This window comes from Lolium rigidum, chromosome 6 (assembly GCF_022539505.1).
Source record: "Lolium rigidum isolate FL_2022 chromosome 6, APGP_CSIRO_Lrig_0.1, whole genome shotgun sequence".
Lineage (NCBI taxonomy): Eukaryota > Viridiplantae > Streptophyta > Magnoliopsida > Poales > Poaceae > Lolium > Lolium rigidum.
Window position 1 is genome coordinate 127,098,325 of NC_061513.1, and position 25,667 is coordinate 127,123,991.

General features: G+C 46.3%; 2 pseudogenes; both read right to left on the bottom strand.

Moving 5' to 3' along the window:
* Nucleotides 1-521: 521 nt before the first annotated feature.
* On the bottom strand, nucleotides 522-3,643 carry LOC124663257 (annotated as a pseudogene).
* A 14,261-nt stretch (nucleotides 3,644-17,904) lies between these two features.
* LOC124663258 overlaps nucleotides 17,905-25,667 on the bottom strand; it is a 34,945-nt pseudogene continuing 27,182 nt past the window's right edge.

Sequence of the window (25,667 nt, forward strand, 5' to 3'; positions counted from 1 at the left end):
CTTCCTTCTCCATTGTCGCAAACACACACAGCAAAGCTGAAAGCCTCAACATCTAGATCTAGCGAAGACTAAAACCTTGACGAATATCTTCATATTTTTGGTGGGTCAACAACCGTCTTGTGCTCAAATAAATTTCCTACACACTTATCACACGGCCAAATATCATTCGAGTGTCACAAACACACAAAACCATAGTAAGAAGAGTTTGTACTTTCGCTAGGCTTCACGTACAGTCGACCGGTCGAATAGAAAAGTTCTGAAAGCACTAGTTGTAAATAACAACGACATATTCCATATATGTTTATTCCCCAAATAAGGTAGCATTTCATGCATTGGTTCCTTTTACAAAAAGCATCACATATACTCTTGTGGGACTACAAGATACAATATTAAGATAGTTGTTGATCTAACATGATCATATAATAAGGACAAATTAACATATACTTATATATTTAGCTATATTGGTGGGGATAATTAAGCAGATGCAGCTTCTCGATATATACTGGCAATCATAGGCTTGATCATTTTGTCGCAAGCTTACGAAAGTTCATCACTGCGCCATCCACCGGCTTTGGGTGTGGAAGGTAGTCAATTTCCGTGTTAGGATTTAGGAGCTCCCATCTGGAATTCATAATCAATGAAGGTCAAATTAATAATGGCAAAGAAATAATACTATATCAACAAAAAATATTCAAAATATACTCGCAGTTACCCTAGCCCTTAAAATAGTTATTTGAATGGTAATATCTAGCTATTACTCACTCGTAACCGATGGAGAGGTGATGGAGCATGATGGTGAGTTGCAACCTTGCAAGCATGTTGCCGGGGCAGATCCTGTTCCCGCCTCCGAACACCTGGTATGTCCCTGGTTTGGCTGGTTCTCGTATCGTTCATTAATAATTCTTTGTTAGTCTTCATTATGTGATTGTTGTCAAACTTCAATAATTATATAGAAAATATTGATAAGAAACCATATATATTGTACTTACATCCCATCTGTCGGGGTTGAAGGTGAGTGGATCCTCGTAGTAGTTTGGGTCGGTGTGGAGTGATCTCACCAGCGACCAGCACCTGCCACCCCTTTGGTATGGTGTACCCACCGTACTCCACATCCCTTTTTGCTACACGGTGCGTCATGGGCGCGATGTTGGCCATTCGGATCGTCTCCTCCACCACCTTTGTGGTGTATTTCATCTTTGGAATGTCATCGTGTGTTATAAAAGACGACCCACCTTTGCTTTTGCTCATCATCAGGTTCTCCTCCTGCCGGTCACAGAAGATTACTTAGCTTGGGAAGAGTCATTATAATGTTTAACAACATGATTGGAGATAAAGGACCTATATGAGCGTACGAAGTATCTATGGTGTGAGAAGGTTAAATCAACAAAGGAGAGGAGAAGTGGATGGATCCATACGGGGAGGATAGTGGAAGGGGGGCAGCCAGCATGGAGTATATACCTAGATAAAATGTCTAATATGGGGCAGGTTATGAACAGATCGACATCAATTATCACAGTAACTATATATGAACCGGTTAAGGATATGAGCTATGATTTGTGTTGTAAGTCATGTTATTACATTGAAAGCCTGCCACAAAAAAATAATTGTTGGGACGAGTAGTTGTATCCACATCCCAACATATCAAACTCCAAATTTTATGTATGTGTGTTTACCTGAACCAGAATATTGTTTTAGTATGAAAATATATTTTCATCGACTGCAAGATGTCTATGATAACTTCTTCAATCTTAAAGCTATGTGATCATAGTTTTTGGTGGTCGATGTATGTGTGTGCCTCTATACCATGCTCGTTGTTTACAGAAAAGAGTATGTCTGGTTTGCTTTGTCAATGCTATTAGTACGTACATGTGAATGACTACTAATATGTGATAATGAAGCTATAGAAGCTGCTTACTCGGAGCTTGGCAAGGACGTCGGGGCATTTGGCAAGGTGGTATGTGGCCCACATGATGGCGCTTGCAGTGGACTCGTAGCCAGCGACAACTACAGACACAATGTTGTCCACCACCTCATCATCACTTAGCTTCTTCCCTTGCTCGTCCTCCAGTTCCATAAACCCACTCATCACATCATCGTACTTTTTATTTGTATTCTTCCTGTCCTCCAACTCCGCCCGGAATACCATATTTAGCTTCCGGCGGCACTTGCGAGCATCATGGCACGCTGTTCCAGGAAAATCCAACGGAAATGCCCTGAGTCCTGCGACCAAGCTAGTGAACCACTGGTCCATCTTCACGGTCAGAGACGATGGCTCCATGCTTATAAACATCTTGCATATGTTCGTGAAAGTCACCTGCACCCACGAATTTAATTATAATTTACCTATTTCTTATACTACCAAAATATAACTATTTCTGAGTTGTACCTAATAAGAACCATTTGTGTAAGTACTCGGTCTATGCAAAACGTAGTGTGCAATACGTTTGGTTAAAATCAATCTTTATAAACTTTGACTACGCATATAAGAAGAAAGTCAACATCTAGAACAACAAATACTCCACATGTTTTCAGTACAATTGAGAACTATACTTTCCCATAGTAGGTATATTTGATATTGTAGAGATAGCTGCTTTTTTCTATATACTTAGCAAATTTCATGACATTTGACTTTGAAGAAAATTGATGCACACGAGGGGTACCTAATAATAATAATAGTAATAATAAATTAGATCATGCGTCTGGATTTAGTACTCTCTCCGTCCCAAAATGTAAGGCATCTAAAGATTGGTCAAAAGTCAAACTTTACTAACTTTGACCAAGTATTTAGAAAAATATATTTACACTACAATATCGAATGGAGATATTAAGAAAAATACTTTATGGTGAATCTATTCATGTTGATTCATTATTGTAAATGTTTATATTTTGTGTATAAATTTGATCAAACTTAAAAACGTTGATTTTTAAGTTTTAACTAATCCTTAGGCGTCTTACATTTTGGGATGGAGGGAGTACTAAGAGTAACTTTTACTTCCAGAGTATACTAAGTTTCTGACATTTATTACGGATCAGAGGAAGCACTAAATCTTACTTTCTTGGCCTCGTTGGAAGCAACGATGGTGCCCATGTCGGCCCACGAGTTGAGCGCGGCCACAACACCCGGCTGCACGGTGGCAGCGATAGTGCGGAGCGAACTTGGCCGGTTGATGGCACCAAGGATGACCCCTCTCACCCTGGTGTGGTTGCTTCCCTCGACGTTCACTATCGAGCTTAGCCCCACCAGCTCCGGCACGGGCCAGTTGATGCCGAAGGTGTCGCTGCCGGCCTGGAAGATGAACTTGTTGGTTGCCGGCATGCATGCCACGATGGTGGGGGACCCGAACAGGTGTGTCCGGTACATCCCCATCTTCTCACCGCCGTAAGCACGTCTCTTGGCGCCAATGAAGTCGTCGGGGCGGCGCACGTGCTTGAAGTACCAGAGCAGGGACATGGTCTCGCCGAGGAACGGCAGGCCCATGTGGCCCGGCGGGAGGCGAGGGCGGATGCCATTGGCGCCCTTCCCGCCGCGATGCTTGAGGAAGAAGACGGCGCGGTACCACGCGTCGGCGGCGTGCCAGAAGGCGAGGCAGAGCAGAGGGACGGCGCCCAGGAGCCATCCCCACGAGACCGCCACGGCCACCATGTCGCCGGAGCTGATAAATGCTACGTATTCTCGAGTGACTGATCAATCTTGCCTTGGAACTGGAGACAATCAATCTAGTATATATACACCTAACCATGCTAATAGACACGTACGTCCCTAGTGAGCAGTAGTGACTGGTGTAGTGTGGATACTTGATGGTGGATTCGTTCAAGGGTCGAGGCAAGTGGAAACAAACCCTAACTGTGCTTGATAAATCAGCCGTTGCCTCTAGTAATCACGTATGCATGCTTCTTGAGTCTTGTTGGCGCATATCCCTTCGCATATCGTATATGATTAGGACGTGCGAATATAGTTTATGCATTAACAAATCACAAGCGATCTTGAGTGTGATGTGACTCGATTTAGTAGTGTCTGCCATTTGGCAACACTAGCGAGCTTCATTATTCCTAGTAGCTGATGCCATTAACGATTTGCAGCTACGTTCCAAACAGGGATAGAGTGACCGATGCATGATGCTTACATAACTAAGGGTCGGCATCGTTCTCTAATGAATATGAAGCATACTTACCCTGATTTGGTGGACATGTGTGGAGGCATACCCGTTTAAAAAAATGAGAATGCCTTTTCAATGTTTTACAAATATTAAAATAATTCACGCATTATATATTACCTTATACTTACTCGTGCAAATTTTAAGGAAAAGTGCGATCATATGTGGCCTACAAAAAAACAGAAAATGGAAATTTGTATTTGTTTGAACTGTTAAATACAATTATTAGTTTTATTTAGACATTTTGTCATTATCATGTACGCCATATACAATCGTATTTTTTCTTGAAAAAAATTACACGAGTAAGTATCAAGATGATAATATGTACTAGTATATAGGGAATTTTATTTCAATTTTATGCAATTTCTTAATAGCTTTTGTTTCAGTTTTAGAAAAAACAGGTGCGCCTAAACCTAGGTACGAGTATCACTTTTCCGGAGTACTTGTTATAAAGGACGCGTGCACATGAGACATCATGGCCCCTGGTTTAATTCTGATCGATACCGTATCACTGGTGGAAAAACAGGCTTCCGGGAAGCCCCATAAGTCGCGAAGGTAAAGGAACCGCGACTAATGAGGTCTTTAGTCGCGGTTCGTGTGGCGAACCGCGACCAAAGCTCCGGGCCCGAGGCGCACGGTGGCCAGCTGGTGCACGTGGGGGGCTTTAGTCGCGGTTGGCCAGCCCAACCGCGACTAAAGGTGCTCGAAGGCCTTTAGTCGCGGTTGGCCGGGCCAACCGGGACTAAAGCCCCTCCCCTATATATACCCATCCAGCAGCCAACACTTAGCCATTTGGAGCCATTCTCTTCACAAACTTCACAAGTGAGTGTTAGGTTTGCTTTTGGTTCCTCTTATGCACATAAGGTGTTTGATGAAATGCCCCAAGAGCATGAAACAAACATGATATGAAGTGTTGGAGTCACACTTGAGCTTTCTCATTTATTTTTTCCTCCTCGATCGCGGTTAGCAACTTGAACCTTTGATGTGTCATTGATAAAATATGCATGTGTGTGTAGTTCATTGTTTAATTTATATTGTTTGTAGCTAGTTAGTTTAACAAATGCATGATGGTTAATTATATATTTTATATTATAATAATGCAGATGAATCGGCAATGGATGTACGGTAACCGACTCTCCAGCGAGTTCAGTACGGGTTTGAAAGATTTCCTCGTAGTGGCTAATGCGAACAAGCGGGGGGGTTTTGTTATCTGTCCATGTGTTAAGTGTAAGAATCAGAAGGGTTACTCTTCCTCAAGAGATGTTCACATGCACCTGCCTCGGCACGGTTTCATGCCAAGCTATAATTGTTGGACCAAGCATGGAGAAAGAGGGGTTATAATGGAAGAAGATGAAGAAGGGGATGATTTCAATGATGAAAGCTATCTTTCTCATTTCGGTGATACTTTCATGGAGGATGCTGAAGGTGAAGGGGAAGGTGAAGGGGAAGGTGAAGAAGAGGCACGTGATGATCCCGTTGATGATCTTGGTCGGACCATTGCTGATGCACGGAGACGCTGCGAAACTGAAAAAGAGAGGGAGAATTTGGATCGCATGTTAGAGGATCACAGGAAGGCGCTGTACCCCGGATGCGATGATGGTCTGAAAAAGCTGGGCTGCACACTGGATTCTGCTGAGATGGAAGGCACAGGCAGGTGTAGCTGACTCGGCATTTGAAAACTTGCTGAAAATGTTGAAGAATATGTTTCCAAAGAATAACGAGTTGCCCGCCACTACGTACGAAGCAAAGAAGGTTGTTCCGCCCTCTAGGTTTAGAGGTTCTGAAGATACATCCATGCATCAACGATCGCATCCTCTACCGCGGTGAATACGAGAATTTGAATGAATGCCCGGTATGCACTGCATTGCGTTATAAGATCGAGGCGATGACCCTGGTGACGATGTTGAGGGCCGGAAACCCAGGATGAGGGTTCCCGCCAAGGTGATGTGGTATGCTCCTATAATACCACGGTTGAAACGTCCGTTCGGGAACAAAGAGCATGCCAAGTTGTTGCGATGGCACAAAGAGGACCGTAAGTCGGACGGGGAGTTGAGACACCCCGCAGATGGAACGCAATGGAGAAAGATCGACAGAGAGTTCAAAGATTTTGCAGCTGACGCAAGGAACATAAGATTTGGTCTAAGTACGGATGGCATGAATCCTTTTGGCGAGCGAGCTCCAGCCATAGTACCCGGCCCGTGACTCTATGCATCTACAACCTTCCTCCTTGGTTGTGCATGAAGCGGAAGTTCATTATGATGCCGAGTGCTCATCCAAGGTCCGAAGCAACCCGGCAACGACATCGATGTGTACCTAAGGCCATTAGTTGATGAGCTTTTACAGGCTGTGGGGCAGACCTGGTGTCCGTGTGTGGGATGAGCACAAAGAAGAGGAATTTGACCTACGAGCGTTGCTTTTCGTAACCATCAACGATTGGCCTGCTCTTAGTAACCTTTCGGGACTGTCAAATAAGGGATACAATGCATGCACGCACCGCTTACATGAGACCGAAAGTGTACATTTGCCAAATTGTAAGAAGAACGTGTACCTTGGGCATCGTCGATTTCTTCCGAAAGGTCATCCGATGAAGAAAGAAAGGCAAGCATTACAACGGCAAGGCAGATCACCGGCCGAAGCCTGCGGAACACACTGCGGTGCTGAGGTATTTGATATGGTCAAGGGTTTGAAAGTCATCTTTGGAAAGGGTCTCGGCGGACAATCGGTTCCGAAGGGAGCTGGCGGGCACGTAGCCATGTGGAAGAAGAAATCTATATTCCGGGAGCTAGAATATTGGAAAGTCCTAGAAGTCCGCTCCGCAATCGACGTGATGCACGTTACGAAGAATATTTGCGTGAACATCCTAAGCTTCTTGGGCGTGTATGGGAAGTCAAATGATACAAAGGAAGCACGGCAGGACCAGCGAAAGTTTGAAAGACCCCGATGACCTGCATCCGGAACGGTTTCAAGGTCGTGCCGCCTACGCTCCGACCAAAGAAGAGAAGGTCATCTTTTTTGAATGCCTGAGCAAGTATGAAGGTCCCGTCGGGATTCTCGTCCAATATAAAGGGAATAATAAACATGGCGGAGAAAAAGTTCCAAAACCCGAAGTCTCACGACCGCCACGTGATTATGACGCAATTGCTTCCGATTGCTTTGAGGGGGCTCCTGCCGGAAAATGTTCGAGTAGCCATTGTGAAGCTATGTGCATTCCTCAATGCAATCTCTCAGAAGGTAATCAATCCAGAAGTTCTACCACGGTTACAGAACGATGTGATCCAATGTCTTGTCGGTTTCGAGTTGGTGTTCCCGCCATCCTTCTTCAATATTATGACGCACCTCCTGGTTCACCTAGTCGATGAGATTTCCATTCTCGGTCCTGTATTTCTACACAATATGTTCCCCTTCGAGAGGTTCATGGGAGTATTAAAGAAATATGTTCGTAACCGTGCTAGGCCGGAAGGAAGCATCGCCAAGGGCTATGGAAATGAGGAGGTAATTGAGTTTTGTGTTGACTTTGTTCCCGACCTTAAGCCGATTGGTCTTCCTCAATCGCGGCACGAGGGGAGACTAAGTGGAAAAGGCACGATCGGAAGGAAATCAATGATATGTATGGACGGCCATTCTCTGACTGAAGCACACCACACAGTTCTGACCAATTCCAGCTTGGTGGCTCCGTACTTTGAGAAACACAAGAATATTTTACGCTCGGACAACCCTGGGAAGCCTGAATCCTAGATTAGGAAGGCCCACATGGAGACTTTCGGCAGTTGGTTGAGAAAACATTTAATGAGTGACAATAAGGTTGTAGATCAGCTGTACATGTTGGCCAAGACACCATCTTCGACTATAACGACTTTCCAAGGGTACGAGATAAATGGGAATACATTTTACACGATCGCCCAAGATAAAAAGAGCACCAACCAAAACAGTGGTGTCCGCTTTGATGCAGCAACCGAGAATGGGAAAAAGGTCACATATTATGGTTACATAGAGGAGATATGGGAACTTGACTATGGACCCTCCTTTAGGGTCCCTTTGTTCCGGTGCAAATGGTTCAAGCTAACAGGAGGTGGGGTAAAGGTGGACCAGCAATACGGAATGACAATGGTGGATTTCAACAATCTTGGTTATCTTGACGAACCATTCGTCCTAGCGAAAGATGTCGCTCAGGTTTTCTATGTGAAGGACATGAGTAGCAAACCGAGGAAACGGAAAGATAAGAAAACGATCAGTACATCATGCGATGATCCAAAGCGCCACATTGTTCTTTCAGGGAAAAAAACATCGTGGGAGTGGAGGACAAGACAGACATGTCGAGAAGATTATAATATGTTTGCTGAAATTCCGCCCTTCAAAGTGAACACCGACCCAAGCATTAAGTTAAATGATGAGGATGCTCCATGGATACGGCACAATCGTAAGCAAGCGGGGACACAAGGGAAGAAATGATGTGTAATAATTTATTAATTGTACCAAACTTTGTTGAATGAATCATGTGTTTGGTGTCCATTTTCGAATGATTCAATTGACTCGAGATAGCATCGATGATACATGAAATTTGGAGTGACTAAGTCATACTCCCGCATACATAAAATTTGGAGTGACTAAGTCATACTCCTGCATATAGGAAATTTGGAGTGACTAAGTCATACTCATGCATACATGAAATTTGGAGTGATTTAGTCATACTCCTGCCTAGGCGTATAATATGCATACTCGTAGTCTTCATAGCCGCCGCCGTTGTACTCGGTAGTCGTCGCCTTCTAAGTTGCCGGCGTCGTCGTCGCTGCCTTGTCGTCGGCTGTCGTCGGGCGGCGCTCGTGGCTCGAACCGAGGGTAGCGCAGGCGGGGATATCGCCGGCCGTGATGTAGTCCATGACGCTCTGCGGAGTCCGGCCGTACCACCATAGCCGACCGGCCGGCCTCGTGGAAGTTTCCGGGAGGCGGACCGTCCTCCTCATACCCGGCGAGCGCCCTCTCACGCCGATTGATGAAGAAGGCGTCCCAAGTATGCTGGTTATCGGGATGCCGGCGGGGATTCATCCGCTGCTCCGGCGTGAGGTCGAGGTAGTAGTGGTTCGTGATGGCCGCCCGGCGCGCAGTACCACGAGGGACGGGAGGGACCGGCACGCCGCCGGCGCTTAGGCTCCGGCCCGGCAGGGACGCGGTAGCCCGGAGGGCAAGGGTAGTTCGAGGCGCAAAGCTCCTCCACTCGCTGGTAGGTTAGAGTGGGTGCGGTGGAAGCCATGAGAGAGTGATGAGAGATTGTAGAGATGTGATGTCTGGCCAAGCCGGGCTACCTATATGTAGTGACAAATGGCGGGAAAAATGGGAGCGGGAAGACAAGAGGCGGGAAGAAAGAGGCGGGGAGAAAGTGGCGGGAAGAAATTGGCGGGAAAAAATTGGCGGAAAGAAAGAGGCCGGAAGAAATTGGCGGGAAACAATTGGCGGGAAGAAAGAGGCGGGAAGACAGGGAAGAAATGGCGGGAAGACGAGGAGGGAAGAGGGGGTCGGCGGAAAGAGGCGGGAAGAGGGGGCCAACGAACTTTTGAATTGAATTAATTTTATTTTTATGAATTTTTGATAATTTGTATTTTTAAGAATTTGAATTGAATTAGTTTTATTTTTCTGATTTTTTGGATATATTATTTGTATTTTTAAGAATTTGAATTGAATTATTTTTATTTTTCTGATTTTTTGGATATATTATTTGTATTTTTAAGAATTTGAATTGAATTATTTTTATTTTTCTGAATTTTTTGATATATAATTTGTATTTTTAAAATTTTGAATTGAATTAGTTTTATTTTTCTGAATTTTTTGATATATTATTTGTATTTTTAAGATTTTGAATTGAATTAGTTTTAATTTTCTGAATTTATTGATATATTATATGTATTTTTCAGATTTTGAATTGAATTAGTTATATTTTTCTGAATTTATTGATATATTATATGTATTTCCAACATTTTGAAAATGAAAATAAATTTTGAAAAGGACCTTTAGTCGCGGTTGGCCTGGCCAACCGCGACTAAAGGTTAATTCCGCGGGAACGCTGGAATTCGGGCGAAAACGCCTTTGGTCGCGGTTGGTGTGGCCAACCGCGACTAAGTACCTTAGTCGCGATGGCCGCGACCAAAGGTCGCTCCCTATATATAGCGCGCCCGAACCGCCGCCGCCCATCTTCTTCTCCGCGCGGTTTTCGTCGAATCCTCCCGAAGTGCTGTCGCCAACGTCGCCGCGCCAACGCCGACGCCCAAGCCGCCGACCGCCGACGACGACCGCCGACGACCGCCGACGACGCCGCCGCCCCGCCCTTCGACGCCGACGCGCCGACGTGTACGTCTCCTCGCGCGCGCCGCCGCCGCGTCGCTCTGTCCCGCATGCATGCGCGCGCCGCCGCCCGGCCCGCACGCGCCGCCGCCGCCGCGCACGCGCCGCCGTGCCCGCGCCGCCGCCGCACTCGCCGCACGCGCCGCCCCGGCCGGCCACACACGCGCGCGCACGTTACAGAGAGAGGGGAGAAAGAGAGATCGAGGGCGCCGCCGATTTTTTTTTCTTTTTTTTATGTTTTGTTTTGTTATCAAATTTTGACTAAAAATTAACTTAACTAAATTTTGACTTAACTAAAAAAATTAACTTAACTAAAAAATTTACTTATAAAATTAACTTAACTAAATTTTTATAAAATTAACTTAACTAAAAAATTTACTTAACAAAAAATTAACTTAACTAAATTTTGACTTTAAAATTAAAACTTAACAATTTTGTCTACAAATTTTTGACTTAATAAATATGACTTAAATTTTACAAGAACTCAAAATAACTTAACATATTATTTGTATTTTTTCACTTTTAAAAGAACTCAAAATTTGACTTAAAAATTTGTCTTAAATTTTTTGACTTAACTAAAATTTGACTTAACCACCGCGCGAATACGGAGGGGGCCGGCAGCGCTCGTCGCCCCTCCGTATACGCGTGGTGTTTTTTGGGATCGAGAGGGGCGGCGAGGGTTATGTGTCCTCGTCACCGCCACCGCCCTTTCGCCACCGGCCTTTCGCCACCACCACCGTTCTCTCGGTCACGCGATCACTGCGTCCCCCTCTCGCCTCCCTCGTCGCCCTCTCTCTTTATATGTAGAAGAGATGTGATAATGCTGGCATATACACAATTAATTTGTTTTGACTACATGTTTTCGGGATCGACATATGGCGGACGATAGAGCTGACCCGATTCTGGACAACTATGATCCGGACGGCGAAGACCATATGTTCGGCATCATAAAAGGCGATATTCCTTTTGTGCCGACCGGAGAAGAAGAAGATGATATCGCTTCTTATCTCGAACCTTGAGTGTGAAGATGAAGGGCGCCGTCGGCAAGCGAGATGATGCCGAAGAAACGTCGATAAACGACGATCTTCAATTGGAAGTAGCAACCACCTCCGGCGCCGAGGTATATATATATATATATATACATATTGAGCGTCCGGTGATACAACTAACTGATTTGAATAAATGTGTGTGTACTAACGCGCGCGACTCTCTTTCTTATTTTAGCCCTCGGCCGGATCGTCGAAAAATCGAGTACGTCGTCGTCAAAGCGTGGCGCAACCAAGACGATGAAAGCAGGAGAAACATGCACCATCGATGTTGTCGACGAAGCAACCGGCAGAGCCGCCGGAGCCCGAGCAAGAACGCCACCAAGTTTGTCGGCCAATGCGGAGCCGTTGTTAGAGACAACGTCTCGATCACCCGCCAGGAGTGGAATGAGCCAAAGAAGGCACGTGTTGGTTTCACTTTTGTCGAACGAGAGAGAAAAAAAGATTGCTTCAACAAGCTTATGGAACATTTCGTTCTACCTCCGAATACCGCAAATACGATGAGGAGGGTAACAAGATTGCGGAAAACAAGAAGAGGCGCAAGCTAGTCAAACGAGTTCGCTCTTTCTAGGATGGCCAACGCATTCCGGAAATACAAGCAAAATCTAGCCCATGACTTTGTCAACCAGGGCAAGACTCCGGATTTCAAAGGACAATATGAGAAACCGCAACATGATTGGCCAGAATTTGTGAAGCAAAAGAAATCGGAGCAGTTCCTTGAACTATCGAAAAAAATAAGGAAAATGCGGCCAAGAAGGAGTACAATCATAAAATGGGGCCAGGAGGGTATCGCTTTTGGCAGCCTAAGTGGGAGAAGATGGAGAACGAGGCGAGGGCGCGAGGAATCCGGTCCGGTGACGGAGGGATGGGACCCAAGGGCCAAAAGGCTGGTGGTACGGGCATGGGGGATCGCTGAACCCGGAGACGGGGGAGTGTGTTTACCGGGGCAAAATAATTACACCCACCCAAAACCTTATTGAGGCAATGAGGGATGCTCAAGAGGGGAGGATCAGGTTCAACGGAGAGAACGACGCCACGACAAAAGCCCTCGGGAATCCCGAACACGGAGGACGTGTACGAGGCATGCCCGGGGACATTTCTTGGAAACTAGGGTTCCCCCGGAAAGATGACCCGTACGGTTACGAAGCCGTAAGAGAAAGATGGATCGGGATGCGGATGTTGTGGCGAAGTTGGTAACGGAAATGGATGTGATGAAGAAAACCGTGAGTGTACTAGTCGCCGAAAGAGATGCAGCTCGGGCGCAGCATGAAGATCATCCAATGGATCTCGGAAGCCGCAGCGGAGAAGAAGCGAGCGTGGCTTCCACGGAGGCCTCACCGGGCTGGTGCACCGACGATCGAAATTCTCGCACCGGAGCCTCGGCTGGTGGTCGAGGTTCTTGCACCGGAGCCTCCTCGCTACCCCGTGGACGATATAAAGGAGATGAAAGCATGTCATCCGTATTATCCTATCGGGAACATGTCCATGAAGGTAGCCATCGGCGATGCTTTACCACCTGGAGCACTCCACCACAACAACCCCATTCAAGATGGCTATGCTCGTGTGACGGTGGAGGAGATAGTCCAAGGGTTTGAGGACCCGGACATTGACATTGCTACACCCGAAGGGGTGAAAAGACTTGGAGATGTCAAGCGCCAGTTCATTCTATGGCAGAAGAAATTTATCAAGTTTCCAGGCGAGGCGCCAACAAGTCCACCCCCGTACGGTGGTGGTGGTGGCGGTGGCGGTGACGGTGGCGGTGGCGGTGACGGTGGCGGTGGCGGTGACGGTGGCGGTGGTGCTTCACCTAATACACCTCATTCACGTCGGCCGACGCCGCCCCCGCGTCCTCGTCCGGCGGGTGATCGGACACCAGCATCGCCCCCCAATCCACCTCCGGCGAAGAAGCGAGAAGCAGTCCCGGGTTATTAACCCGGACCCTTACGTACCTAAGAAAACAAAGGTACCGGAGGTATCACCGAAGCCTCTCCCCAGGAGGTCTTGGGAAAGTAGTGCCGAGGAAGTCGAGGCGGGCGCGGCTGCTGATTTAGAGAAATGGCAGGCGAGCGTCAAGAAGAAAATAGAGGGCGAGCCCAAGCCAGTATATTCTGACAAGGAAAAGAAGTGGGCTAAGTCATTTTTGAACACACCGTCCCAAGCCGCGAAGAATCTGCCTGACGACTATTTACGTGAACTTCGTAGGCAAGCACTCGCGTTCAAGAACGAGGAAAGAGTTGGCGGAGAAGAAAGCCTTGGAGGACGAGGCCGAGAAAAAATTAGAAAGGGGGAAAGAAGTTGCCCAGCTCGGGGAACAAAGTAAACAATCGATCGCCCCGCTCATAGTGCAAGCCGCCGGTCCGGATGCCCCCGATATCATAGCAGCTGCGGCAGCTTATGGATTGACCGTAGAAAGTGCCGGAAAACAAGCGGCCGACTTAGGTATCACTCTTCGTGCAGTGTTAGGCCTTGATGAGGCGCCAATGAAGGACGTAGTATTTACATATGTGAAGAATGGCCCTCTCATCGAGCCTCGCGCAGGAAGAGGATCTACCTCGACAAATGAAAGGTACTGCTAAATTGGTACAAGGGTTACATAAAACATGAAAACGCCAAAGACTATATCTATGCGGAAGTTAAATATGTGCATCACTTCAAACGTTACTGGGTACAAATTCCTCTGAGTGAATTGTTCCAGCTGTTCAATCTGCGCGAGCTCGACAAATCTATCATCAGTTGCTACGTTCTGTAAGTGATTTATTAATTTCTACCCCATCTCGTTCATTGTATATTGTCCTAACTATCTTGTTGTGTACGCTATATATTATGCAGAATGAAGAAGCGGGAAATGCGAATAAGGAACATCCATGATGTTGGGTTCATTGACCCACACATCGTTAATTCATATGTGTTAGAACACCACCCCGCCGACGTGGAGGAAGACCTGTGGCGGTTTATTAGAAAACAGCAAGAGAAAAAGTGATATTCTATTTCCTTACCATTTTGGGTGAGTGTTTCGTCTTGAGCACATTCTCTTTTGTTTACTCCATGCATGGTATGTGGCTAATCGATGAGTTATGCATGACTGTGCATGTATCGTGTCCGCAGGTTCCACTGGATTCTTATGGTAATTAAAGTTCAGACCTCCTCGGTTCTCGTCCACGACTCTCCGAATATGGATCCGGCGCTTTGGGGCGACATGAGAAAAATGATGCAAAAGTAATTATTTTCATTCATTTGCGCTCTATATCGATCGGCCTATTTCGTTCATCATTTCCTAATATCAAGTAACTAATTAATAACTCTCTTGTTTATTTAATTTTCTTTGCCTCGTAGGGTTTGGAGACGGTTCGTAGATACCAAGGTCGGTGAATTCAAAAAAGAGCTACATTTTAAAATGGCGAGTGCTTGAACGATCGGGGATACTCAGCCACCGGGGACCAATCTATGTGGATACTATGTTTGTGAGAGGATCCGGAGATACTGCAATGAGCGGGACCAGACGTGTGAGAACAACATCCTGAGGAATAACCTCCGGAAGACGCTTAGTCCGGAAGCTCGCTTCCGACCACTTCAAGAGGAACTAGCTGGATGGTTGGCGAGGGAAGTCATCGATCCTAGAGGAGAACACTATTACGATGACGTAGATCTTTATACGCACCGGAATTTGTAACTAACTTGTTCAAAATTGTATATGGTCATCCGATATTGAATATATATTGTATATGGTCATCCGATATTGAATATATATTGTATATTACTCATCTTGAATTCTTTTTGGTTCTAATTTCAAATTTGTTTGAAATTGTACATTCATATGCATGTATGTATACAGTACCGTAGAATATGTGAAACTCCTTCAAAATTAAAACCCAAAAGAAATAAAATAATACAAATTAAAAAGAAACCAGATTTAGGGGGAGGGGGCTAAACCCTAAACCCTGCGGAGGCCTTTAGTCGCGGTTGGCCGGAAGAACCGCGACTAAAGGTCCTCCGCCCGGCGCTCGCCCGCGGCCCACGTGGATGGGCCTTTAGTCGCGGTTCGTAAGGAACCGCGACTAAAGGGGGGGGCCTTTAGTCGCGCTACTTTGGTCGCGGTTGGGCCACCGCGACTAATGGCAGTTGCCAACCGCGACCAAAGCCCCTTTTTCCACCAGTGTATGCACTAGCCTGCTAGCAATAGTGTCAACTGGAATCCTATCTAAGTTTCCGTGTTTCACTGATAGTACATTTTGTTTTTTTCTAGTGTAAATTTTAACAGTAAAATTTAAACTAGAAAAGATAAATACACTGTAAGTGAAATTCCGGTGGGATTCCTCCTTGAGACCCGTACAACTTGTTTGGTGGGTATTAGAGGTACAAGACTTACGATCCAACTTATGTTAAGAATGTGTTTGGTAGCCTGCAACAGTTTCTCGTATGGGCTGGAAAATGCTAGGAGGGGGTCTGGCATGGCAACGAGAGTTGGCCCAACTTCCGCAAACCATTTGGTAGGTTGTGCTGCATGGATTGCAATGTATTGGCAGCCCATTTGATCATCTGGACTTTGCCTTTGCAGCTACTTGTGCTTGTGTTTGGTTGCCTCACTTTACATCCACACCCAAGATACACTCACCACTTTTAAATTTTATGAGGATACCATGCCATATGATCAACACACACTAGGCAACACACAAGCATACGATGAACATATAGGCATTCGTTCAATACACATTCATATTATGAATAACGCAGAACACACATCTACTAACACTACTAGAAAAAGGTTACACGTGGTGCACCACATTTTCCTATTTGTGTCGCACCATGCACGCACCACGACTAGCACACCACTTTTAATTGTTACCCTTGGCGCACCTCCTAGTGTGCCATGGGTAGTGCACATACCCATGGCGCACCACCTCGGTGCGCCACGTGTAAGCACTCTGTGACGCACCAGTGCATGGTGCGCGCCACGGGTATAGGTGCGCTACGAGTAGCCTAAAAGGTGAGTCACGGGTATCATTTCAAAATTTTGTTTTCTAATACGTTGTCCCCATATTTAAACATTTTAATATCGTATACACATTATGCAAAAGAGTATAAATAGACAAAGTTGATCATATTGGTGCAGGATAAGAACAACAAAATCGTAGTTCATCACATTAACTAGTACCCGAAATAGCAACAAGTGTCAAAATATTAGACAAGTCTATGTCTCGAGACGGACTAGCAAGTTCATCAGCACATTACAAAGGAAGTAGTCACCTAAACTACGATGAAATACATCAGAACCACAATCACAGTAGGGGACACAAAGAGCATATTTATCTGATTTCCTCTCTTCCTCTCGCTGGTGGTTCATCCACCTAGTTTCCACATCCTCTCTGGTCTTGTACCTTTTGTAGTTGTTTCCCTCGAACTCACTCACTTGCATCAAACAGTCATCCTCTTTGTTGTAGACGCCTAGAACCCTACCCTTGTACACCATGTACAATTTCAAAATCTCTACACACAAGACATATAATATTAGGCAGCGAAAGAAAGAGTTCATCACATGTTCATAATAATAAATAAATGATGGGTGCAGAAAGATGTAAAGTATCTTATAAATACACACGAAACATATAGGGCCAACTCAAAAGCATGCCTCACATATATTTAGGTTGGACACATAAGATACCTGGATGGTTCTTGTGAGCCAAGTAGGATGCACAAGATTTGTACTTGTGCATATCACAAGGCTCACCAGACCATCAGGATACCACATAATGCCACAAAATTTTAATCATCGGCACTCTCTCGAAGAAAGACAAAAGAAAACAGAAATGATTCGGGTTTGAGCCTCATATTTAGGTTGGACAGACAAGCAAGTGAGCCAAATAGAATGCACAATATTTGTACTTGTGGATATCAGAAGGCTCACCAGACCATCAGGATACCATGTAGTGCACAACATTCTAATCATCACCATTCTCTCAAACACATAACAAATAAATAAAATCGAAATGATTCGGATTTTTGTCTCATACTTAGGTTGGACACACAATCAACACCCTGACGGTTCTAGTGAGCCAAGTAGGATGCATAAAATTTGTACTTGTTCATATCACAAGGATCACTGAACCATCATTGTGTAATCACATATGGCCACAACATTTTAATCATCGGCACTCTCGAAGATAGAGAAAGTGCAACTCAAAATAATTTCAAAGATGCTCACCCAAAACTTGAACTGTTTTGGTCTTTGGATCCGGAACAATAGTACTATCATTACAGGGTCTTGAAGGGAGTGTTCAACTGGAGTTTCAGTGCTAAGAAAGTGCAACAGAAACGAGTTTCACTTTTCTTAGGTGTAGCTACACTTATAGGCTGTATTGTACATATTAAATGTCTTTTACAAAAGAAAAAAAACATAGAAATGCACATGTAAATATATGAGGCTCCAATACTTATCACATATTTACATCCATCTCCATGATCGTGCACACCTCTAGCTTTCATTTTCTGTTCTTGCTTGTCTGTTTGTGTTAGCTAGTTGTTTCTGTTTATTTGGGAGTAGCTTATCACTTTTTCCATGCGATTTGTGTGTTGCTAGTTGAAGCGGTTAAAGAAGGAGATGACTCCGTTGTAGACGTAGTCCTTGGCGCAGGTGCCGATGACGAAGTCGGCATGTGCAAACTGCTCCAGGTACTGCACCGTGAGCTTGTCGCGGTCGTGGCCAATGAGGTCGCCTATCAGGAGGCCGACGTCCGCGGGGTCGGCCAGCTCGTCCTGGCCACCGTAGCTGAGAAAGAGTGGGAAAGTGGATGGGATGTTGGACATGTTGTACGCCGGCGGGTCGGGCAGCCCGTACTTCTCCTCGTTCACGTTCGGCCACACGTAGTCGTACTTCGACAGCACGCCGTCCCGGAACGCTGCAGTAAGTTGACGTGAGATCAATCGTCAGTGTTTTCACTGCACGATAAATTAGTACGAGACGCGCGCGTGAGAATTAGAATTGGGGATCGATTTCATACTTTGGGCGAGGTGGACCATGGTCTTGGTGGATGTCGGCTGGGGCTCGTACTTGAGGAAGACGTCCACAGCCGAATTATTCAGGCAGTAATTTTTCCCTGGCATACAACACAGACGAAAACGAGCTTAATTAGCAGAAAGGCCTCATTGCTTGTAAGAAAATGTGGCGATTAATATCTAATTTGCACAGATATATTGATTACCTGTGAAATCTCTGAGGAGATCGTAGCAATTCGTTCCGGGTTGGCGGCACAACTCCTTGATGAGGCTCGTCACTGCAGGCCTGCAGAGAATAGAGAAGAACACCAAAACGCGTCCTGTCAACGAGCAAAGACTTCAAAGCCGGAAGACTTAATCTTCCTGTATACATCATGTGATGTATGAATTCTGAATATTGAAATTTTGTAATAAAAAGCCATGTGCCTCTATTAATGCAGAGACCGGGATGATGTTCCCATTTCGAGCAAAAAAAAAAAACGAGAATGACGTACGCTACTGGATCGAACTCCGCCACACCGAGAACAGAGATGGCCTGGTTGGTCAGCATTGAGCAGAAGTCAGAGCGAGTCCAGAACAAGAATTTGGTGCATCACTGATATTTTCAGCTGCTGATACTGTTAAACATAGTTTCTGTATAGGACTCTTAGTCCGTGTTGATCACGTTTTGTAACCGACATTGTATGTCCTCCTATATAAGCATATGAACGAGAGGCTCGGGATCTATCCGAGTAGATTGATCAAACCATTGTCGCTAGATTTTTACATGGTATCAAGAGCAGGCCTCTCCGCCTCGTCTACCTGATCTCCGCCGATATTCCCCGATCAAAACCCACCCACCACAAACCCTAGCCCATGGCGTCTTCGAGCTCGGCCGTCATCAACCTCGGCTCGCCTCTGTCAGACAAACTGACTCGTGAGAATTATCCTCTCTGGCGATCTCAGGTGCTGCCGCCGATTCGTGGAGCTCAACTCGTTGGTCTACTGGATGGATCCGACGCCGCTCCCGAGAAGCTGCTGGTCATTGACTCAGCGGACGCCGATGCCGCCAAGGCCAAGACGGCGCCGAACCCGGCGTACGCAGCCTGGCTGTCCAGGGACCAGATCGTCCTGGCATATCTACAGCAGTCGCTCTCCAGGGAAGTTCTTCCCCATGTCCATCGGATTGAGCACTCGACGGAATTATGGCGTGCCATCGAAACGATGTTTGCCGCCCAGAGCGAGGCCCGGGTCTCCAACCTGCTGATCGCCATCGCCAACACCAAACGCCAACAATTCTCCACCACTTCGGCTTACCTCACCAAGATGCAAGGGTTCGCTGATGATCTTGCTGCCGCTGGCCGTGTTCTCCTCGAAAAAGAGCAGGTCTCCTACATCCTGGCCGGCCTCGGCTCTGGCTATGACGCTCTGGTGGCAGCCCTAGGCGTGGTCACCACGCCGCTGTCCCTGGCCACCCTGTACTCTCAGATCCAGAGCTATGATCAGCGCCAAGAGATGCACAATGGTGGCTCCCATGGCGACTTTGAAACCTCAGCCAATGCTGCCTCTCGCCAGCGCCGCAACCGTTCTAACTATGGCCGCCCACGTGGTGATCGTGGTGACCGCGGTGATCGCGGTGACCGTCGGGAGGACAGACGTGAAGATCGCCGTGATGATCGCCGTCGCGATGAGCGCCCGCAGCAGCACTTCGGCCGTGGGGGTGGACGTGCACCTCCAGGAGGGGGTCGTGGCCGTGGACGCGGACGCCGCCGCACCACACCCTGGGTCGATGTCATGTGTCAGATCTGCAACAAGGAGGGACACGCCGCCAAGGACTGCTGGTGGCGTTTTGAAGAAGATGATGATGACTCCTATGGTGACAAAGAAGGCAATGCTGCATATTATGGTGTTGACACAAATTGGTACTCCGATACGGGTGCCACACATCACATCACCGGTGAACTCAATAATCTGACGGTTCGTGATGCTTACAAGGGCAATGACAGGGTCAACACGGCCAATGGTCAAGGTATGAGGATTTCCCACATTGGTCATTCTATAGTTCGTAGCCCTACTCAGAATTTTCACCTTCGCAATATTCTTCATGTCCCTAGTGCATCCAGAAACTTACTATCTGTTCATCGATTCACTCTAGACAATCATGTTTATATTGAGTTTCATCCTTTCTTCTTTCTCATTAAGGATCAGGTCACCGGGAAAATAATTCATAGAGGACGGTGTGTTGGCGGCCTTTATCCACTCATATCATCCATGGCGGCCACCAACTCAATGAAGCATGCTTTTGTTGCCGCCAAGCCATCACACACATTGTGGCATAGTCGTCTTGGTCATCCCTCCTTAGTAATTGTTAGACAAATTCTTAGCAAAAATAAATTACCTTGTGTTAGAGATTCCAGTATTGAGTCTGTGTGTGATTCTTGTCAACGTGCCAAGAGTCATCAACTCCCCTATCCTATTTCCACCAGTGTATTTACATGCTCCCACTACAGTTCATTGGACAGCTGCTAAGCGTATCCTAAGATATGTCAAAAGTACTATTACAGTTGGCTTGACGTTTACAAGATCCTCCTCTACACAAGTCAGTGCTTTTTCAGATGCTGACTGGGCTGGTTGTGTAGATGACCGTCGATCCACGGGAGGGTTTGCTGTATTTTTTGGACCAAATTTGATCTCCTGGAGTGCCAAGAAACAAGCCACTGTGTCCAGATCGAGTACTGAGGCTGAATACAAGTCTCTTGCCAATGCCACTGCCGAGGTGATATGGGTACAGTCTTTGTTGGATGAATTGAGAGTAAGACAGACTCAGAAGCCATGTTTATGGTGTGATAATCTGGGAGCCACGTATTTGTCAGCTAATCCTGTGTTTCATGCAAGAGCAAAGCACATTGAGATAGATTTTCACTTTGTCAGAGAACGGGTGTTGAAGAAGCAACTTCAGGTTCGGTTTATTTCTTCTAAAGACCAGGTTGCTGACGGTTTCACAAAACCGCTTCCATATAGAGCATTTGAAGCATTCAAGCATAATCTCAACTTAGCTAAGTTGTGATTAAGGGAGGGTGTTAAACATAGTTTCTGTATAGGACTCTTAGTCCGTGTTGATCACGTTTTGTAACCGACATTGTATGTCCTCCTATATAAGCATATGAACGAGAGGCTCGGGATCTATCCGAGTAGATTGATCAAACCATTGTCGCTAGATTTTTACAGATACATGCTTAATTACCTCTCCAACAAATGTTTTAGCGAGCAGTATGCCGAGGGGAGTGGTCATGTGGGCGAGGTGGGCGACCGGGGTCAGCAACGCCGCCGACTTCATCTTGTCCACCAGCCTTCCCTCCGACAAGGCCGCAAGCGCCACCAGCGTCCCCTGCATAGAAGCAGACTCGGCCATGACAACTGCTGCTAGTAATGGACGAACGAAGCTGCTAGTCTGAAGCTTTGTTTACCAATGAGTGGCCAACGAAGTGCGGCTTCTGGGCAGTGTGAGTGTAGACATAGTCAACCATTTTCGGCATGTCGTTGGTAACTAGGTCGTCCCATGACCAGTCCCAGTAGTCCTGGCGATCCATGAAGAAACTTTATTCAGAATAGAATATTTATCGGACAATTAGTTGTCAGCCGCGCTCCCGCGCCGCAGAATATTTTCTGCAATATTAGGAACCAAGAGATTTACGCAATAAATCTGCCCGTACGAGAGAGTTAAACGTTTGAGTGTTAGTACAAAGCTTTGGGTTACCGCGGGAGTTAAATGTTTGAGTGTTACAATACCGGGAGAGTAGTCTGGTTTATATGCTTCATTACTTTCTTCTCAAAACTCCTCTTCTTAATTAATGAGGATAGGCAAATATTTTGCCTCCAACAACAGCTACAACATATCAAAACCGTTTCTAAGCAGGAAATCTAAACAAAAATCTATACCTGAGACGAGGGGTCGAGTGAGACGTGGCGCTTGCTCCACCTGGTGCCCCTGGTGTTGGCGATCCACACGTCGAAGCCGCGGTCGGCGAGGATGTACGCCAGCGACTCCTCCGGCGAGCTCAGAAGCCATGTCATGCCGTCCTGCATGCCATGACATGCGACGCCGCCGCGTCGGTCAGTTTGTTAGTAGCTGCTTATCCTTATCACTGGATATTAATGTACGACTCTGTTTTTCCTTTGCCAGCGGCGCGCATGACGGCAGGCATCGATCATATACTTTGTGCCGCGCGTGTACACGACGGCATCCACCGGCATGGATCAGAAGGTGCGGAGCAAAGAAACAAAGTAGTAGTACATCAATGTATGTTTGGCACCATGTCCGACCGACCGTGCGCACGTACCACGAGAACCCCATGCTGCAGAAGCACCGGCTGCCCCACGCCGGCGCCGGCGTGCCGGCCCCTGGGTATCCGTTGTAAGCTAAGGATGTATCCGTCCACCGTCGTCACCTGCATCCCAGTGAATATGTTAATTACTTGGTCGACTGATTAAGGATATCGATGTAACTTCGATCGACTGATCGATCATGTCAAGAATAGTCGGAGACCAAGGCGGCCGAACCTCGTGCTCTTCGCAGGGGTAACCGAGAGGCTCCACGGCCAGCGTGCACCCACCGACGCCGGCGGGAACAACGTCGCGCCGCCTCGTCGCCAGGCCACCGCCGTGGCTCGGGTGGACGCGTGCCTCGGCGAGACGCGAGCAGAGGATGATCGTCAGGACGGCCGCCACGGCGGCGTGCCACGCAGCAGAGCTCATGCTTGGCCAGTGCACTCCGAGTGAAGAGGTAGCTAGGTGGTGCTGGTGGTGGTGCGCGGTTAGTGCTGCTGAGTGCGATAGAGCTAGCAAGTATTTAAAGTGAGAGGTCGCGGCTAGAGCAGAGATTGAGGCGATCGAGGTCAGTGCACTCCGAGTGATCCGGCGAGGTGAGGTGAGCTGCGTGTGAACGGATGGACCGGCCGGTGAGCATGATGAGGAATTCTTGCATGGTCTCTTGCTTCCTTCCACGTGACCACCTTTCAATAGGCTAATCTCAGCTCAGCTCAGCATAGCCGGCCCTCTGGGGATGAGCAACAGCGGCCATACTGCCTTGCTTGCACGTCCACTTAATTGTGTGCGTTTTTTAAAACAAAAAAAAAATCGTTTTTTAGGTTACTACCATCCTTCCAGTTCATAGGCCTTGCGTGTATTCTTAGGTTAACAACATTAAAATTATATCATTAAAAAATATAACATCTAACCTTTCTAATGATATATTTTTTTTACTATATATATTGTATTATCATGGTCAAATTTATAACCTAGAGATAGGCGCAAGCCCTATGGACCGGGACAGAGGGAGTAGCACTGAGCATCCTACCCGATCAAATCCCCCCTTCCTCGGACCTGCTGGTGACACGTGTCACTTTTTTTCTTCAAATACCAACCTTTGCTTCTATGTAGAATTATTTTCACTTTTGTTTGAATGTAGCAGAAAAGATAATTCACCCACAAAATCAAATAAAAAAGACCGAGCCTCGCCAAAGATCTCGCTGAAGACCTATAGCAAAAATAATGGTGTTATTGTAGCAAAACCGCAAAAAGGTTGTAACAAAAAAATAGTCCTATACGGCAAATCCACGAAACTTGTATAGTGCAAACCTGCAGAACAGTTATAGAAAAAAAAAATCGCATGATGCAAATCCAAAAGATCTATTGTAGACAAAAATTCCTCACACTGCTGCCCTTCCTTAGTAGCTTCGGCGACCACTGCCACGTACTCCTACCCAACGCTCACATATCACCGGTGGCCTTCCTTGGTAGCGTCAACGCACCACAGTCCCCTTCCTTGGCAACTCCGGTGACCACCTCATGTAGCACTGGCAACCAACGCTCAAAGCACCGAAGACCAACACACATAGCAGCGTTGCCGTCTCCTTGAATACATTTGGTAGCACCATGACAAACTATGGAACCTTTTGCTACGACCGACAACAAAACCGCCATCCGCTTGCAGCAGCACCACTGCTTGCCGCAACACCGCACCTACATCTGCAACCAAAATTGAACTAGAATTGTAGACATGTATCGCTTGATATATATAGTTACAATTGATAAACTTTGTCAAAATATATGACTATGATTATTAATTTGCCACATTGCATGCATCGGTGGACATGGGTCATATGAACCTTGATGAATAGTAAACTAATATACGTCTTAAATCATGAGTGTGGAGAATATATGCAGCTATGTGCATGTCAAGTTTGAAAGTAAAATAAAAAAGTATGTAACTTGTGAGAAAAAACATAGCGCATAAGAATAATACAACGATCCGGATGTTTACTGTGCAGAAATACAAAGGTCTATTATCTCTTTTGTATGTTGGCCACATACAGTCGTATTTTTTAAAACTTTTTTTGCATGTGTAAGTATCAAGGCAATATGTACGTGCTTGACTTACTAAAACTAAAAGTTTAAACTACGATTTCGAGATTTCTTGAAATTTAAGTTCAAGTGGACCCATGTTTTACCCGGTATTTTCGCATCGCCGGCAACATAGTTACTGTGTGTGGTGCGTAACACGTTTTAGCAGTTTATATTATCTGTCAGACACTCGTTTATTCGCCACATTCTCCCCAAAACTGTGGCGAGCAACCTCTTGGCTATGGGTTGCCATAGTTTAGCGACAAAAGCGTGGTCGGCTATGAACGCATTGGATGCGCATAAGCTTCCACTGTTAGTATGGAAGAGAGCTAACTAAAGCGGCGGGGTGCATCATGCATGGGCATGGGCCTAAACATACATTCAGTTCTATCCAGTGAGGAGTTCCGTTTGGAGTCTGTGCTGAACTTGTGTTATGTAATGAGTTGCCTGTCAGTATCTGATTCCATCTTCACGCGCATCCAACCTTTCTGTTTTTCTCGGGTTCAGACGGCAGCTCCAACCGGCAGCGCGCTAAAGTTCAGGGGCTTGCTCGGAAACGGAGGTGAGAAATAGACATGCTCCCAGTTCAACCGTGCACACAATCGTCGACTCGAGTCTTCTGAATTCTGATCTCCCATACTAACGTCGTAACAACAACAAGGCTTCGAGTAATGGCGGATATAGTATACTGCTGAAAGCGCATGTGCGGCATGGGCCTACGCCTTATCGGTCGCCTGGAGGAGTGAACGAACATACCGCTGCG